The following is a 15,474-nucleotide window of genomic DNA, read 5'->3' as shown; positions in this document are numbered from 1 at the left end:
TTTACTCCATCTGTGCAATAGCATAAAAATAATCAATGTCAATATAATTTTTTTAACCCTGTTCCTGATGAGTGCCATGATATTAATTCTTTCTAATCTCAGTCTGGTAAAACAGTAAAAACAGTATTTAACTCCAAAATTGTATTTAATATCCTGCCCAAATACAACTGGGATTTCTTGCTTGACTTGAGAATTAGGAGCTTTCATTGTTTTCCATTCAAACATCTCTGCTTTCACCAGAATTTGTAAGATTTTCATATTATGGTAAGTAGTTGTAAAATATGCATCTAGGGATTTTCCATTGCCATCTTTCTCTGGTGTTGTGCTTTTGACGGGTCAAACACTTGTCTGTTGAATGTGGTTTAGCAGGCTTCCTCTATGCTTCTCTAAGTCAAAATAACCTCAATTAGTAGAGATTTGAACTGTATTACTACCAGCTTTAAGTGAAATATTTGAACGAGATGATGTTTTATAAACTTTTTTTCAGCAAGCAGTGATGTTTTTAGTTTCAATTTAATAAGATAGTGTCTTACAGCTAAACAGGGAAACCATGCAGTGCTAGGAAAACATAACATGCATTATGATTGATTTGCTTAAATTGCTTCTTCTGTGCCACTCATTATTATAGCTTCCAATGTGCTGTCCATCCTTCTAATAGCGACAAGTTTTTGTGCTATAATCAGCTTGGGTCCTTGACTATGAATTTGTGGTGTATCTTGTGTTTCCTTTCTGCTTCAAGTTCTACCAGTATTTTATCCGTGAGCAAAGACAGATGTCTTTGTCTTTCACTGGTGTAGTAAACACACTGGATTTCCTCCTCCCCCCACTTACCTTCATTTAAAATAAGTTATTTTCTCCAGACTAGAAGTAAATCTTATGTTTTGTAAGACAAATAACCATTTTAATAAAACTGAGTAATTTTTGACCTTTTATGTGGCTCCTTTGCAAACACAAACTGAATGCATTTGATATTTGTAATTATTTGCCGAATGCTTCAGAGCATTCAGCTATTCTCAGGCTGAGTATATAAGATTTTTGCATTAGTCATTCATTCGACATAATGCATTTGGTGATTATGTTTTTTTGACTTAATTATAAAACTACTTTTTTTTTCAAGAGAAAAATGAAAATTGGTGAATCTGACTTTTGCAGAGGGGAATAAGTGATTTTTTTTCCCCTCCTTTCTTAAATATTCATTTTAATGCATTATGCAGTCAGATTTTGAACAGCAATGAATTTTGAACACATCAAAGTGTGCTTTGTCTTTATTATATGAATTCTATTGTATGAGAGATGCTTGTTTACGTTAAGTTTCAGATTAAGGCATGTTATATCAAATGAAATATAAAGAAGTCACAGTAAAACTAACAATTAAGTGAAGCTCAAATTAACTTTTTTTGCTGAATTTCTATCCTTTTCTTGTCTAATTTTCAATATATCTAGTTCTACATGGGTGCCCCCATTGTCTAGGCAGTCAGAAAGTATCCAGCAGAAAATTGTCACCGTTGCATCAAACATCACAAAAGGGTCTTTAATTACTGAGAATGTACCTTGAAGATCTATGTTCTTATTTTGTTCAGTTACTGGTCACTTGCTGGTAAATGCAAGACCAGCTATACTGATTTGTAAGCCTGTTGTACCAGTGTTTTCCTGTCTCTTTTTTGTTGTTCTTGTGGGGTTTTTTTGAAGTATCTGGTATTTTACAACTTTTCATTAAATAGAGTAGTACTACAGAGCACAACTACACAACCACACCTGTCATTTCGTGTAGTTTGGTTCTTCTCAAACTCTTCCTTCTTCAGAGCTGAAGGTGAAAAAATAATCTAATATATTTTCTCTACCTAGCCAGCAGTCATCAGTGCTCAGTGACAGCTCTTCATAGGCTTCATCCCCTTTGCGCACAAAACAGCCACACCATGTCCCAGTGCTCACTTTTTAAGGAATGAAGTATTCATAATTAAAGCCTTGTCTCTGTGAACAGGCACCAGGTACAGTATATGATTGCTACTTAGTAAAGAGTCTGTCACATGAAGGGAAAATTTCTCTTCAGTTTTTCTATGTACATATGATTAAAAGGCAGTCTTCATAATATTTCCTGGATTGACCCTAGTTTTGAAGTTTGACTTAGTTTTGTACTTTTCTCTTTATGAAAAGAAGGAAAATCTAAATGCTTCAGAAATATTGTTAATATTCTTATATGTTTCTGTCTTTGAAGGTGCATCGAAATGCAGAGTTTCTAGCCCATTCTAAAAATCTTGGATGCTTTTGACTGATTATGCTTCTTTTTCTAAAGTTGTTTTGGAGCAAAGACTTCACTTCTGCCGCTGATACATGGCTCAGGCTGTTTATTTTCTATGTATAGCATACTTAAATTTTCTTAGAATAGAGGGGAATAAAATGAGTTCATTATCTCCTTAATTCTGTGCTGCATAAAATGGGTTTGGACTTCTTCTGTCAATATGCTTTTAGATTATTCTTTCTAACCCAAGGCTATAATTGATAAATGGTGACATGCTTGGAGAGAGCTCCATTGTGCTGCTGACACATGAGGCAGTGCTAGGGGGATTGGATCAATGTGCACAAGCCTCAGCAAGACTCTTCCCATACTGTTAATGTGGATATAGAATTGTTTAGGTTGGAAAAGACTTCTTAAGATCATCAAATCCAGTCATTTATCTAACACTGCCACATCCGTTAAGTTAAGGACGTTAACTTAATCACCTCCATGGGCAGCCCATTCCAATGCTTGAGAGCCCTTTCAGTGAAAAAGTTTTTTCCAAATACCCAATCTAAACGTTCCCTGGCGTAACTGGAGCCCATTTCCTTTTTTCCTGTCACTAGCAACTTGGGAGAAGAGACCAACACCTACCTCACCATAACTTCCTTTCAGGTAGTTAGAGAGAGTGATCATGTCTCTTCTCAGCCTCCTTCTCTCCAGGCTAAACAACCCCAGCTCCCTCAGATGTTCTTAACAAAACTTGTTCTCTAAACCCCTCACCAGCTTCATTGCCCATCTCTGGACATGCTCCAGCACTTCAGTGTCTCTCTTGTAGTGAGTGGCCCAAAACTGAACACAATATTTGAGGTATGGCCTCACCAATGCCAAGTACAGGGAGACAATAATTTCCCTGGTCCAACTGATCACACTATTTCTGGTACAATTTACTCCTTAGCTATCTGGCTTCATTAATACAGGTGAAGAGACTGTATAGCTTCCAGGAGCTAAAATCAATTTTCTGGAAGAATTGATTGAAGTTTGGCTCAGAATTTCTAGAATAGAATTTTCAGAAATGCCTTCTGAAGGAGGTGAACACTTTAAAATGGAAAAAAAAATTAATACTCTCAAAGAGCTTTCTCCATTTGGTAACATAAAGAAGCTAAGTGTAGTAATTCTGCCCTTTTTTGTGCAATCTCAACAGAACTTGCAAAGATGCATGGGAATTCTTACTAACTTTCTTCTTCATAACCCTGTGGTCAGCTAAAGCACTGCAATGGGAGTAATTCACTCTTTGCACCCTGAATAAAGGCACAATCTTCTACTTTTAAATTCAATAAGGCCTTACTTCTAAAGCTTTTCAACCCAATTTCATAACCTTGCACAGTCTCATGACATTAAATGAAGTCCACAGAATTACCTTGGCTTAGTTCAGCTGAATATCTGTTACTGTCATATGTTTGTGCCATATCTGCTGCCCATGTAGAATATATGTTTTAACTTATTGGGATTGGGATTGTAGGTTGTTGTGACTTTTATGGAAACCAGGCAGATCTGCATTTTTAGAAAGCAGAGCATGGTAGATACTGGGAGGTATGTGACAGAGTGCATGCCAGTTCAAATATTTTTAAAATGTGAAACACTTTGTAAAGGGAAAAATATTATAACATACTTTTTTTTTTTTTTCCTTTGGCCAAAGCTGAAAATATTTTCTTGCAAACTTGCTTCCCTTGACTTATTGGCTTTCTATATTTTTTCCCTTACACTTGACTAAATTAGGCCAGTTGGATTTTAAATCTGTCCAACATGATTACTGAGCAGTAAAGCCTATAAAGTGTAGACAGTTCAGCCAAAAAGTAGAAATATAGCAAGTAAACTCTTCAGAAATCTCCTTAGGGTAAATGGGGAAAATTTGCAGATTTGATTCTGAATGAGTGCTAAATAACTAAAGTTCTGGAATGGTACTTGGAAAAAAGTAGTTGGGACAGTAAATAAAACCTTTTAAAAATCTTCAAGGAATGCGGTGATTACATAAACACCCTTACAGAAAATGTCTTCAATTCCACGTTCTTTTGTGCTACTGTGTAAAGGCAGAACTAGGAGAAGGCTGTAATATCTTTGCATGCAATTGTACCAGTGACCTCTAAAGGGGTGACACAGGAATCGAAGAAGAGGCAAATAATCATTGAGAGCAGTCAGATGAAAGATGCTGTAAGCAGTAAGTTGAGATTTAAATCTGTTCAAGCTTGTGGCTCTGGTTAAATGTCTTGAGTTTACTGACATTATCATACAAACATCCCCTCTGGATTTTATTTAAAATACTCACAGGTGTTCACCATTTTGGATGAGTTAAGGAGCCTCCTCCCCAGCCCAACTAAATTAGTAGAGTTGTCTTCAAACAAATGGAATAGTATTTATAATGGTGTAGGTGAACAGTTTATTACAGCTCAGCATTGTGCTGATAGCAATGGTGTGAAAGGAAAATGTTGTGGAAAACTCCATAAATTTAAATCAAATGGATTTTCTTACCATGTTTTCCGGAGTTTCTGAACCCTTACTGGTAGGTAACCACAGATAAAACTGTATTTACTAAGGTACTAATTTACTAATATGTTTAGTTTATAAGAAATAATTGTGGAATCTTCTTCACTGTTTATGCAAATAGCACTTGATCTGTTCTCAATTACTTGCATAACTTATTTGTCAATCACTTAATAGTTCAGCTTCTTTTACGATATACTATACACTGATGCACTCAAGCTTTCTGCATTTTCACTTTGACTGACTTATCTGTTTGGCATTAGAGAAGTTGCCCAGTTTGAAAGAATGCTTGTTTGCTGAAATAGGGAAGCTTGATTGAATACTGGAGGCAATGTCTGGGATGTCCATTTTGAGCTCAAAAAATTTTATATTATTTGTGAATATTTGAATGTAACTCCTTCATCTACTGAGTAGAACAGAAAAAAAGGCCATGAGACTTTAGTTTTTTTCCTTATTTTGGCCTACCAGCCAGAATATAAAATGTTAAAATATTATTTATAAGCTGTGTGTGAATAAGGAGTAGAATTAGTCAGAACTTTGACAATAATTTAAAATGTAATAAATTTGCTGCAGCTGCATCTCCTCTCTGAAGTTGTATACCCACAAATGCAATTGCATAAATTGTTTAAACACTGTGTAGTCTCGAGATACTAAATTTTGCATTTTCTCAAAGCTTTTTTTAAATGATGGCCTTCCAGTGTAACAGTAATATAATATTTTTAAACTATACTGAGCCTTTCTCATGAGAGATGTAAAACTAGAGTAAATTAATCAGAGAGACTGTCCTGACCAAAATGTAAAATGTCCAAAAATATAAAATGTGTCCCTACAGATAATATTCTGAATTGTCAAGTTTACTTATTTTTGTGGATTTACATCTTCAATTGTGCATAAACACTTTCTCTGTTTAGTGCTGTATTCATTCCCTCTTTTTAAAAATACTTATGTATCCTTAAGGTTCATTTATGTCCAAGTACTTTGCTAAAATGAGGCTGAATTTTCAGTGTGGCTTTTCAGGAGCACTTTGCAGCATAAATGCAGAAATATGCATTTGCAAAAAGTACATGATGTCTACAGGAACTTCTCCATAGTTTGGGGTCTCTGTGTATCTATATATGTCTATGTATATATATGTGTGCAAGTGCTAGAAAAACAAACTTAGGCAACTTGTAAAATCTTATTATCATGCAGGCAGAACTTTATTTTGAGAAAAGTAGACATGTTTAGTTTCAGAGTTTTTCCATAGATGAGTTTGTTTAAATGCAACTCTTGACTGTTTGCTTGTAATTCTCAGAAGACTTTTTTAAAAACTGATGCTAGTGACAGCCTAAAAATAAAACTAGTATTAAGAATAACAGAATGGTAGGGATTGGAAGGGACCTCTACAGATCTAGTCCAACCCCCTGCTAAAGCAGGTTCACCTTTTTCAGGTCACACAGGAACACATCCAGGCAGGTTTTTAAAACCTCCAGAGAAGGAGACTCCACACCCTCCCTGGACAGCCTGTGCCAGGACTCCCTCACAGGAAATAAGTTTTTTCCCTGTGTTTAAGTGGAACTTCCTTGGGTCTATTTCTTTGATTTTTTTTTTTTTTCCCCCCACTTTTTGAGTTAATAACTTACCCATACAGCCAACTGAGTCAGTTTCATCTTCCCCGTGTAAAGCTGGTGTGATGGAAAGAAGTGGTCTTTTTAAAGAGCAATGACTGTCATAGTTATTGTAAAAGGGTGAATGGGGGAGGGAAATGAAATAAATAATTTAGGAAAAAGAAAAGTCTAGGCTAATAATGATGAGTAGTGTGATAACTTACAGTAAAGAGAAAATGACTTAAGCTAATACATGAAAACCATGTCTTTATAAAAATTCCATGGCAATGCCCTATGTGCTCTCCTGAGATGATGACTGGGAGAACTCAAGTCTGTGAATTCACTATTAAAATAAAAAAAGAGCCCACTTAGCAGACTTAACGTCAAATCACTGAAACCTTTTGAAATGCTAAGAGAAGAGTAAACCTGTTTTAGAAATACATAAGTCATATAAGAATAGAAATCATCACTGTACAGAGTTTTACATTTTGGTTTTCAGGTGAAAAGGTTTACTTGTATCCTGAGAGTGATGTAATCTTATATTTGTCCAGTCTTCTACATAATGATTTAATTGAGTATAGGATCATGTGTCATTTTTACAAAGAACAGAAAATACCTTGTTCAGTCAAAGTGGCATCTAGTTTTTCTGTATGCTTTCAAACTACACAGTTAACTGAGATCTCAAGTCTCTGTCAAGTTCCCACCAGCATTCTCAGTTAGTCTTCATTATTTTAGTAAAACCTGCTTTATGTGACTATCCAAGGGATAAAGGGAAATATTTGCCTCTGAAAGAGAAATTAAAAGAGTAAGTAATTTTCTAAGTGTTCATTTTGACAAAAAAAAAAAAATCTGTTACAGTCACAAAAAAAGAAACTGTAAAAGATCTGCAATAAAATTTCAAATTCACTTTGAAGTATTAGAAAAGGCATAAATAGAAGGTCTGTCCTTTGTTTCTGATGCCCTTTTTTTTCTTTTTCTTCTGTGCCCTTTTCTTCTCAGCTCCCTGGAGGCCTTGCTTACAGTGTGATAGTGACATTGTGTGTGTCACAAGAAAGCAAATAGAGTAGTTCAGTTGTAATCTTAGCTCCTACTGCCCACATAGATCCATGAAATTCTTCCCTTAATCTTGCATATTGAGAACTGGGAAGCTTGGAAGGATAAATTAGGTACAAAATAAAGTTGTCTCCTGGAGAAATATTCCAAGAGAGTTTTTTCTTCTGCTCTCTCTGTGTCATCTTCCTGCCTGTCCTCCCTCATCTCTTGTGTCAGCAAGAAGCAGAAGTGCTGAGCACTCTGTTCACTGAACTAGGTTGTGAAATTATACACCTGCTGAATAGGAGATACTTCATTGATACTGTTGAACAGGAAGCAAGAAACTCAACGATGACTAAGGATATTTTTGTGAATGGGCTGGGTTCTGATGGGGCTTTGTATTCCATAGCAGTATGTCTAAAAGAAAAGAAAAATAAGCAGGAGATCACTTGTCTGCAGAGCATTCATCTGCAGCCCCTTTCTTGGGCATAGCACAAGCTTGTGGCTGCTAGAATGCATGCTAGTAGTAGACTGGCAAGCAGGGGTGGTCAGCCACAGTGTGAGAACTTAACTGTGCAAAAACATTATTTCAGATCAGTTTGGTATTGGGCAACTGGCCATTCAGGAGATCTCAGATGGAAACCTAATCTGCAAAAGATTTTTACTGTAACATCCTGGGAACCTTCTCAATCCCCAACACTTACTGCTTTCCTTTTCTGCATAGTCAGAGTTTCCAAAATATGTGGGTCTCTTAAGTGTGCATGTACTTTTGTTTATTGTTTCCTAATGCTAATGCAAATGGTTTAGCTTCAGAGGCACTGACTGACAGGCCTCTTTCACCTTTGTGAAATTGAATACAACTGGAGAACCACAACTCAGTGGAGCACTCTAGCTCTCTCTCTGCCAAGATGATGAACACTCACCTGAGAGCTAAATCCAGAGGCCACAAGGAGAATGCCCTGGAGAGAATTAATGCATGCATCCATCCAAATGGAGCTGGGTAGCAAGAATATCTCAGTACAGGTGGACTGCAATGGATGTCCAGAAATGTCTCCTGCAAAGGTAATTATCTGTGATAGGTGCCTTCAAGCTGCAGCATCAGGTAGAAGAGTTGCAAGAAAGTGTCAGTAGGCTCCATAGTATTATAGGAGTTGAGATATAGATTGATAACTGGTTCCAAAATCATGTACCTGTATCAGATGCCACTGAAAAAGAAACACCTTGGATGCTGGTGACCCATTACCCACCCTCTGGCATCCCTATCAAAAATTAATATGAGGCATTACTAATGGTGTACATACATGAGCAAGGACCAGAAGAGGGAACCTCATCGACCACTCCAGCAGCAGCAGGCAATGGGCACTGCAAAAAGAAGCGATCTGTGCTTGTAATGGGGTAACAGAACTCCCGGTTACATGGCACCAAGAGACCTCTCTGGATCGGACAAGGACTGGCGAGAGGTGCTGCCTGCTGGGAGCTGACATCTGAGATGTGGCTGAAAGTGCCACAACTCATCAGGGATGTGGGCTACTATCCCCCACTTCTCTTCCATGTGGGTGTCGATGCAACGAGCCACAATGTGACTAGAACCAAAGAAGATTATAAAACTCTGGGGAAACAAGTGAAGGATAGTGGGGCCAAAGTTATCTTTTCCTCCAGCCTGCCCATCAGAGGAAAGCAGGCAGACAAAAATAGACGAATCTTGCAAGTTAACTCCTGGTTACGAGGTTGGTGCGGACAATAGGCTTTTGGTTTTTATGACAATGGGAACCTTCTTTGACTGTAATCTGATAGGGCAGGATGGAATACACCTATCTCACGGGGCAATGGAATCTTTGGGATTAGGTTGGCCAGCTTGGTTAAGACGGCTTTAAACTGAGAGACTCATCTGATAGGGTGCAAAATGGCCAAGTATATGCCATCTTATCCAATGGGAAAACAGGTCAGAGCAGGAAATGCAATGATGAGTACTCCTCAGCTGCACAGCAAGATATGAGAAGTAGAAGGCTGACTGAGAAGCTGTAGATGCTCTAGAAGACTAGAGTCTTCTCTAGGAGGAAGATCCCCTTGTACCCATCCAGGGAAACCTTTCTGCTTGAATAAGCCCCTGTGTTGTCTGTACACCAACTCATGCAGCCTGGGGAATAAGCAGGAGGAATTGGAGATGTGGGTGCAGATGTAGGGCCATGATCTCATAGCTGTTAGAGAGACATTGTGGGACAGCTCACAACTGGAGTATAGCTGTGAATGGGTATGTGTTATTTAGGAAAGACAAGCAAGTGAGGTGAGAGGGTGGAGTTGCTCTCTATGTGAGAGAGCAATGAGAGTGCATTGAGCTCTGCCTGGGTGGGGATGAGGGGTAGGTTGAATGCTTATGGGTGAGAATTAAGGGGCGGGATGATGTGAGTGATACTATTGTGGGAGTTTACTACAAGCCACCTGATCGTTAAGTGGATGAGGCCTTCTACAAACAGCTGAAAACTGCCTGGTCCTCATAGGGGTCTTCAACCACCCTGATATTTGCTGGCAAAACCAATTCAGCCAAGCACATGCAGTCTAGGAGACTCCTGCAGTATATTGAAAACTTCCTGTCACAGGTGGTTGAGTAACCAACAAGAAGGGGTGTGCTGCCATACCTTGTGCTGACAAATAAAGGTCTGGTTGAGGATGTGAAAGCTGAGGGTAGATTTGACTGCAGTGGAGATCAAGATCCTGCATGGGAGAAGCAGGACACCAAGCAGGATTGTGACCCTGGACTTCAGGAAAGCTGACTTTGGCCCCTTCAAAGACCTACATGGAGGAATCTCATGGGCTACATTTCTAAATAGTAGGAGTTTCCAAGAAAGCTGGTCGATCTTCGAGTACCACTGCTTCCACACTCAAGATCACTGTATCGTCACAAGTAGAAAATCAATTAAAGGAGGCAAGAGGCCTGTGTGGATGAACAAGGAGCTACTGGAACAACTCAAGAAGAAAGAAGTCTATGGAAGGTGGAAAAAGGACCTAGTTGCTTGGGAGGAGTATAGGAATGATGTCAGAGCATGTAGGGATGAAACTAGAAAGGCTAAAGCACTTCTTGGAATTAAATCTGGCAGGGGATGTAAAGGAAAACAAGAACAACTTCTTCAAGTAGATCTGTAGTAAAAGGAAGATTAGGCAGATCATGAGCCTGCTGATGCAGACACAGAATCTTAAGTGTTGGAAGAGACGTTGAAAGATCATCTAGTCCAACCCCCCTGCCAGAGCAGGACCACCTAGAGTAAGTGACACAGGAACCTGGAACTTGACCAGGTGGGTTTTGAATGTCTCCAGAGAAGGAGACTCAATAACCCGTCTGGACAGCCTGTTCACCCTCACAGTGAACAAGTTTTTTCCCTATGTTTCCTTGGAACCTCTTATGTTCCAGCTTGTATCCATTGCCCCTTGTCGCTCCATCCTCTTGACACCCACCCTTTACATATTTGTAAACATCAATGAGGTCACCCCTCAGTATCCTCGAAGCTGAAGAGCCCCAGCTCCCTCAGCCTTTCATCATAAGGGAGATGATTCACTCCATCATCTTTGTGGCCCTATTCTGAACTCCCTCCAGCAGCTCCCTGTCCTTCTTGAACTGAGAGGCCCAGAACTGGACACAATATTCCAGATGTGGTCTCACGAGGGCAGAGTAGAGGGGGAGGAGGACCTCTCTCAACCTACTGCCCACAGCCCTTCTAATATACCCCAGGATGCCATTGGCCTTCTTGGCCATGAGGCCACATTGCTGGCTCATGCTCATCCTGCTGTTCACCAAGACCCCCAGGTCCTTTTCCCCTGTACTACTCTATAACACTTCATTCCCCAACCTGGAGAGTGCCTTGGTGACAGAGGATGCAGAGAAGGTGGAACTGCTGAATGACGCCTTTGCTTCAGTCTTCACAGCCAAGGCCAGCCCTAAGGAAACTCGGCCCCTCGTAGATAGTCATGGTTGGATTAGAGACCTGTTAGGTGAACTGGACACCCACAGATCCATGGGCCCTGATGGAAAGCACTCACAAGTGCTGAGGGATCTGGCTGATGTTATTGCTAAATCATTTTTGAACCATCGTGGAGCACAGGTGAAGGGCCTATGGAAAAAGGAGAAAAGGTTATCGGGGGAGTCAACATGGATTCACCAAGGGCAAATCCTGTTTGACCAACCTGATAACCTTCTATGGGAGTATAACTGGCTGGCTAGATGAGGGGAGGGCAGCGGATGTCATCTACCTTGACTTCAGCAAGGCTTTTGACACCGTCTCCCACAACATCCTCATCAGAAAGCTCAGGCAGTGTGGCTTGGATGAGTGAACAGTGAGGTGGATCAAGAGCTGACTGAATGACAGAGCCCAGAGAGGGTGGTAATCAATGGAGCCGAGTCAAGTTGGAGACCTGTGACCAGTGGAGTTCCACAGGGATCGGTTCTGGGGCCAGTCTTGTTCAACATCTTCATTAACAACCTGAATGAGGGGACAGAGTGTACCCTCGGCAAGTTCCCTGATGACACCAAACTGGGAGGACTGGCTGATTCCCCAGAAGGCTGTGCTGCCATTCAGCAGGATCTTGACTGGCTTGAGGGTTGGGCAGAGAGGAACCTCATGAGGTTCAACAAGGGCAAGTGCAGAGTCCTGCACCTGGAGAGGAGCAACTCTGTGCACCAGGACAGGCTGGGGATTGATCTACTGGAGAGCAGCTCTGCAGAGAGCCCTGGGAGTCCTGATTGATAATAAACTAACCATGAGCCGTCAATGTGCCCTTGTGGCCAAGAAGGCTGATGGCATTCTGGGATACATCAAGAAGAGTGTGGCCAGCAGGTCAAACAAACTTCTTCTCCCCCTCTACTCTGCCCTGATGAGGCTTCATCTGGAGTCCTGTGTCCAGTTCTGGGCTCCCCAGCTCAAGAGGGACAGGGAACTTCTGGAGACAGTCCAGCACAGGGTCACCAAGATGATCAGGGGACTGGAACATCTTTCATACGAGGAAAGGCTGTGGGAACTAGGGCTGTCCTGTCTGTAGAAGAGAAGACTGAGTGGGGACCTCATCAACATTTATAAGTACCTAAAAGGCGGATATCAGGAGAATGGGGCAACGCTTATCTTTCTAGTGTCCAGTGAAAGGACTAGAGGTAATGAATAAAAGCTGGAACACAAAAAGTTCCGCTTAAACATAAGGAAGAATTTTCCTGTTCAGGTGGGGGAGCCCTGGCACAGGCTGCCCAGGGAGCGTGTGGAGTCTCTTTCTCTGGAGGTTTTCAAAACACTGTTCCTGTGAGATCTGATCAAGATGAACCTGCTTTAGCAGGGGATTGGACTAGATGATTTCTGGTGGTCCCTTCCAACCTCTACTACTCTATGATCCTGTGAATCTATGAATTTGCAGAGCTGAACTGTTTGTCATACAGAAGTACCTGGAACTATATACGTCTGCTGGAACAGATAATAGAGTATGGTCACTGGGGATTAGCGATGAGATGGTTCCTTGTTATTTTTGTGAGACCAGATGTACTGCTTTCTGGGCTATGAGCCTGTTTACTAGGCTCTTAGGTGTTGGAAAAAAATGCTGTAAGCAAAAATGCAAACTGTCACAGAAAAATGTCTGTTGAAGTCCAGAAAATTAAGTTGGAAATTAATTACCTTCATGTTGAAGGCAAAGCCTATTTGTATTCATATAATGTAACCGTATTAACACGTGGTTATCAATAGAAATAGATAGTTCAATTGTGTTATTTTTAAGCTATTTTCAAATGAGTATGTCTCCATTTCCTCGCTGTGTTGACTTTGAAAGAGCTTGTAAATAAGTTGCCTGAGCTGGGATGCTTATCTTGTGTGTTCTTATTTGCTGCTGTCACTGGACAATTTGGTTGTAACCTGTGATTTTTCAAAAAACAGCAACAAAAAAGAGCTCTCACATCTGTTTGTGTCTGCAGTTCAGGATTATGTCCTCCTCCAAGGCCAACACAGCCTTGTCCATTGAGAAATGCTCCAGGGAACTGTTCCTCTAAAATTCTTTGCAGTCTTCCACCAGCACGAGTTCAGTATTTCCTGAAACAAAGCTGCTTTACTCATTTAAAAATTCATCTGTTTATTTTATGGGTGATGGCTTTCTGAATAAACAGTAGCTGATAGCAAAAATGTAGAAAGCCTAGCTGCTTTCCATCCTATGCTAATCTGCTGTGTTTCTGTTCCGACGCTTTTGAAAAACATTAACATTTTCCATTCACTTAGCTGTGGCAAGGTTCACTTCCAAGAGAGTCTTTTCTGCCTTCTCTCTTGGCTGGGAAGGGGTTTTCTAAGTTCCTATCCTTAGTGCTGCTGCTCTGTAACAAAGGCAGGTGCGTGGGCAGCTGACTTCTAGTCATCCTGGAAGCAGCCCCTGGATCAGCAACTATATGGGTGTGCTTTCAACTGGATGCCCCTCAAAGGCATTCGTGGGAGATGTTATGGCTGACAGGAGTCATCACCAAATACAGGCAGACAGTGGGGAATGAGGGAGATGCTCAGTTTTGTTGTTTAGCAGCATTGTCTCTGGTAGTTGCTAGGGGAGTAGAACAGAAGGTGATCCTGAGCAAGCTGCTTTTTCTTCAGTATGCATACAAAACTGAACTGCTATCTTGGATTTCATTTTTTTTTCTATGACACCTGTAGATAAGGATAAAGCACATTGCCAAATGAGAGGAATTCTGCAGTGCTTGTTACAAAGCTGTAAATATTTTGAGATGCTTTGGGGCACTTACCTCATGAAATCTCAACTTCGGTAAAAGCTGAATGCAGGCACTAGCCAACATTCACTTTTTCAGTTGTTTTTGCTTGCTTTATTTACTTGTTCAAATATTGCATCTTGCATTCCATCTGTTTAACTTTAAACCTACATGGGATATGCTGGAGTTTAAAATGCTCAACTTGCTCAACAGGAGGGCAAGGAAAAAGAAAAAAAGGAGTGTGAACAGCAAAACAGGCATCAAGACAACAAACTTAGCTGACTTCTGGAATTGCGGCTGGAATGTTGTGGAATTTGATACAGATGGAAAATAGAAGTTGAAAACTGTGAAATTTCCAGTGTGGGTGCCATTTTGAGTAGGCTCTGTGGGTGGAGAATGGTGCTAAATGCCAAGCAAGCAAGTAGAACTGAGAGTCTCTTTCCAACTAGTAACAGACAGCAATGGAAAAAAAAAAAAGTATTTTAAATGTCCCAATGCAGCTGTTTTGTAATAAATCTCTAGTAGTTACTGGTAAAGCTCAACTCATCAGCATTTGCTGCTTTCCTGTCCATAGAGTTATTTTCCACAGTGTTTCAGTGTGATTTTTTATGGTAGCCTTATTTAATGTCTTACTCTGTGTAGTCAGTTGGTTCTTATGGCTCTGAAATCTTTTTTTGGCCAGACTATGTGACATATAGCAGGCCAAAAGGGATTTTGTGTGTTCTGGTTAACTATCATTCTTCAGTATGAAAGTAGCATTACTTCTAAGAATTAAGTACTGGTCTTTATAAGGTGAGCATGTAATGCTAGGGTTACTGGACACCTCTGCTCCTGCTTTGTTCTCAGATCCTTCATTCAAGTCATGATATTTTGTTTTGGCATCAGGCGGAGTTTAGGAGCAGATCTTTTCTCTTCATTTGTTCCAGATGTATTTCCTGTATGTTCGTGTGACTCTCCTTCAAAAAAAAGAGTGAGCATGCTGTGAACAATTCATAGTTAAAATTTTAAAAAATGGCTTTCTCTTTAGGAAGCAGCTCCAGTAACTTTTAAGATACTGTTACCTTGAGAGTGCATGAGGCTGTCTCATGCATTGTCAAGTGGAGGAAAAGAGAAAGGTCAAAGTTATTCTGCTTGATAGTAACTGTTAGTGACACTAACAGTGTCCTTGACCACTTGTCAATCAAAGGTAGATCCCAAATGACCTGAAATAATATGATAGTCAAGATGGACTCATGCCCCTTAGAGGGCAGAAATCCTTTGTAATGAATTGCCCCAAACTTTTCTTCTTTCATGTGAAACTTTAAAAGAAGTTTTAAAAACATTTCAATATTTATATGTATAATAGTACTGAATCAAATTTGAACTAAGTGGAGGCCATTAGTAACAAGAAA

This window comes from Colius striatus, chromosome 1 (assembly GCF_028858725.1).
Source record: "Colius striatus isolate bColStr4 chromosome 1, bColStr4.1.hap1, whole genome shotgun sequence".
NCBI classification, from domain to species: domain Eukaryota; kingdom Metazoa; phylum Chordata; class Aves; order Coliiformes; family Coliidae; genus Colius; species Colius striatus.
This window is presented reverse-complemented; position numbering follows the sequence as displayed.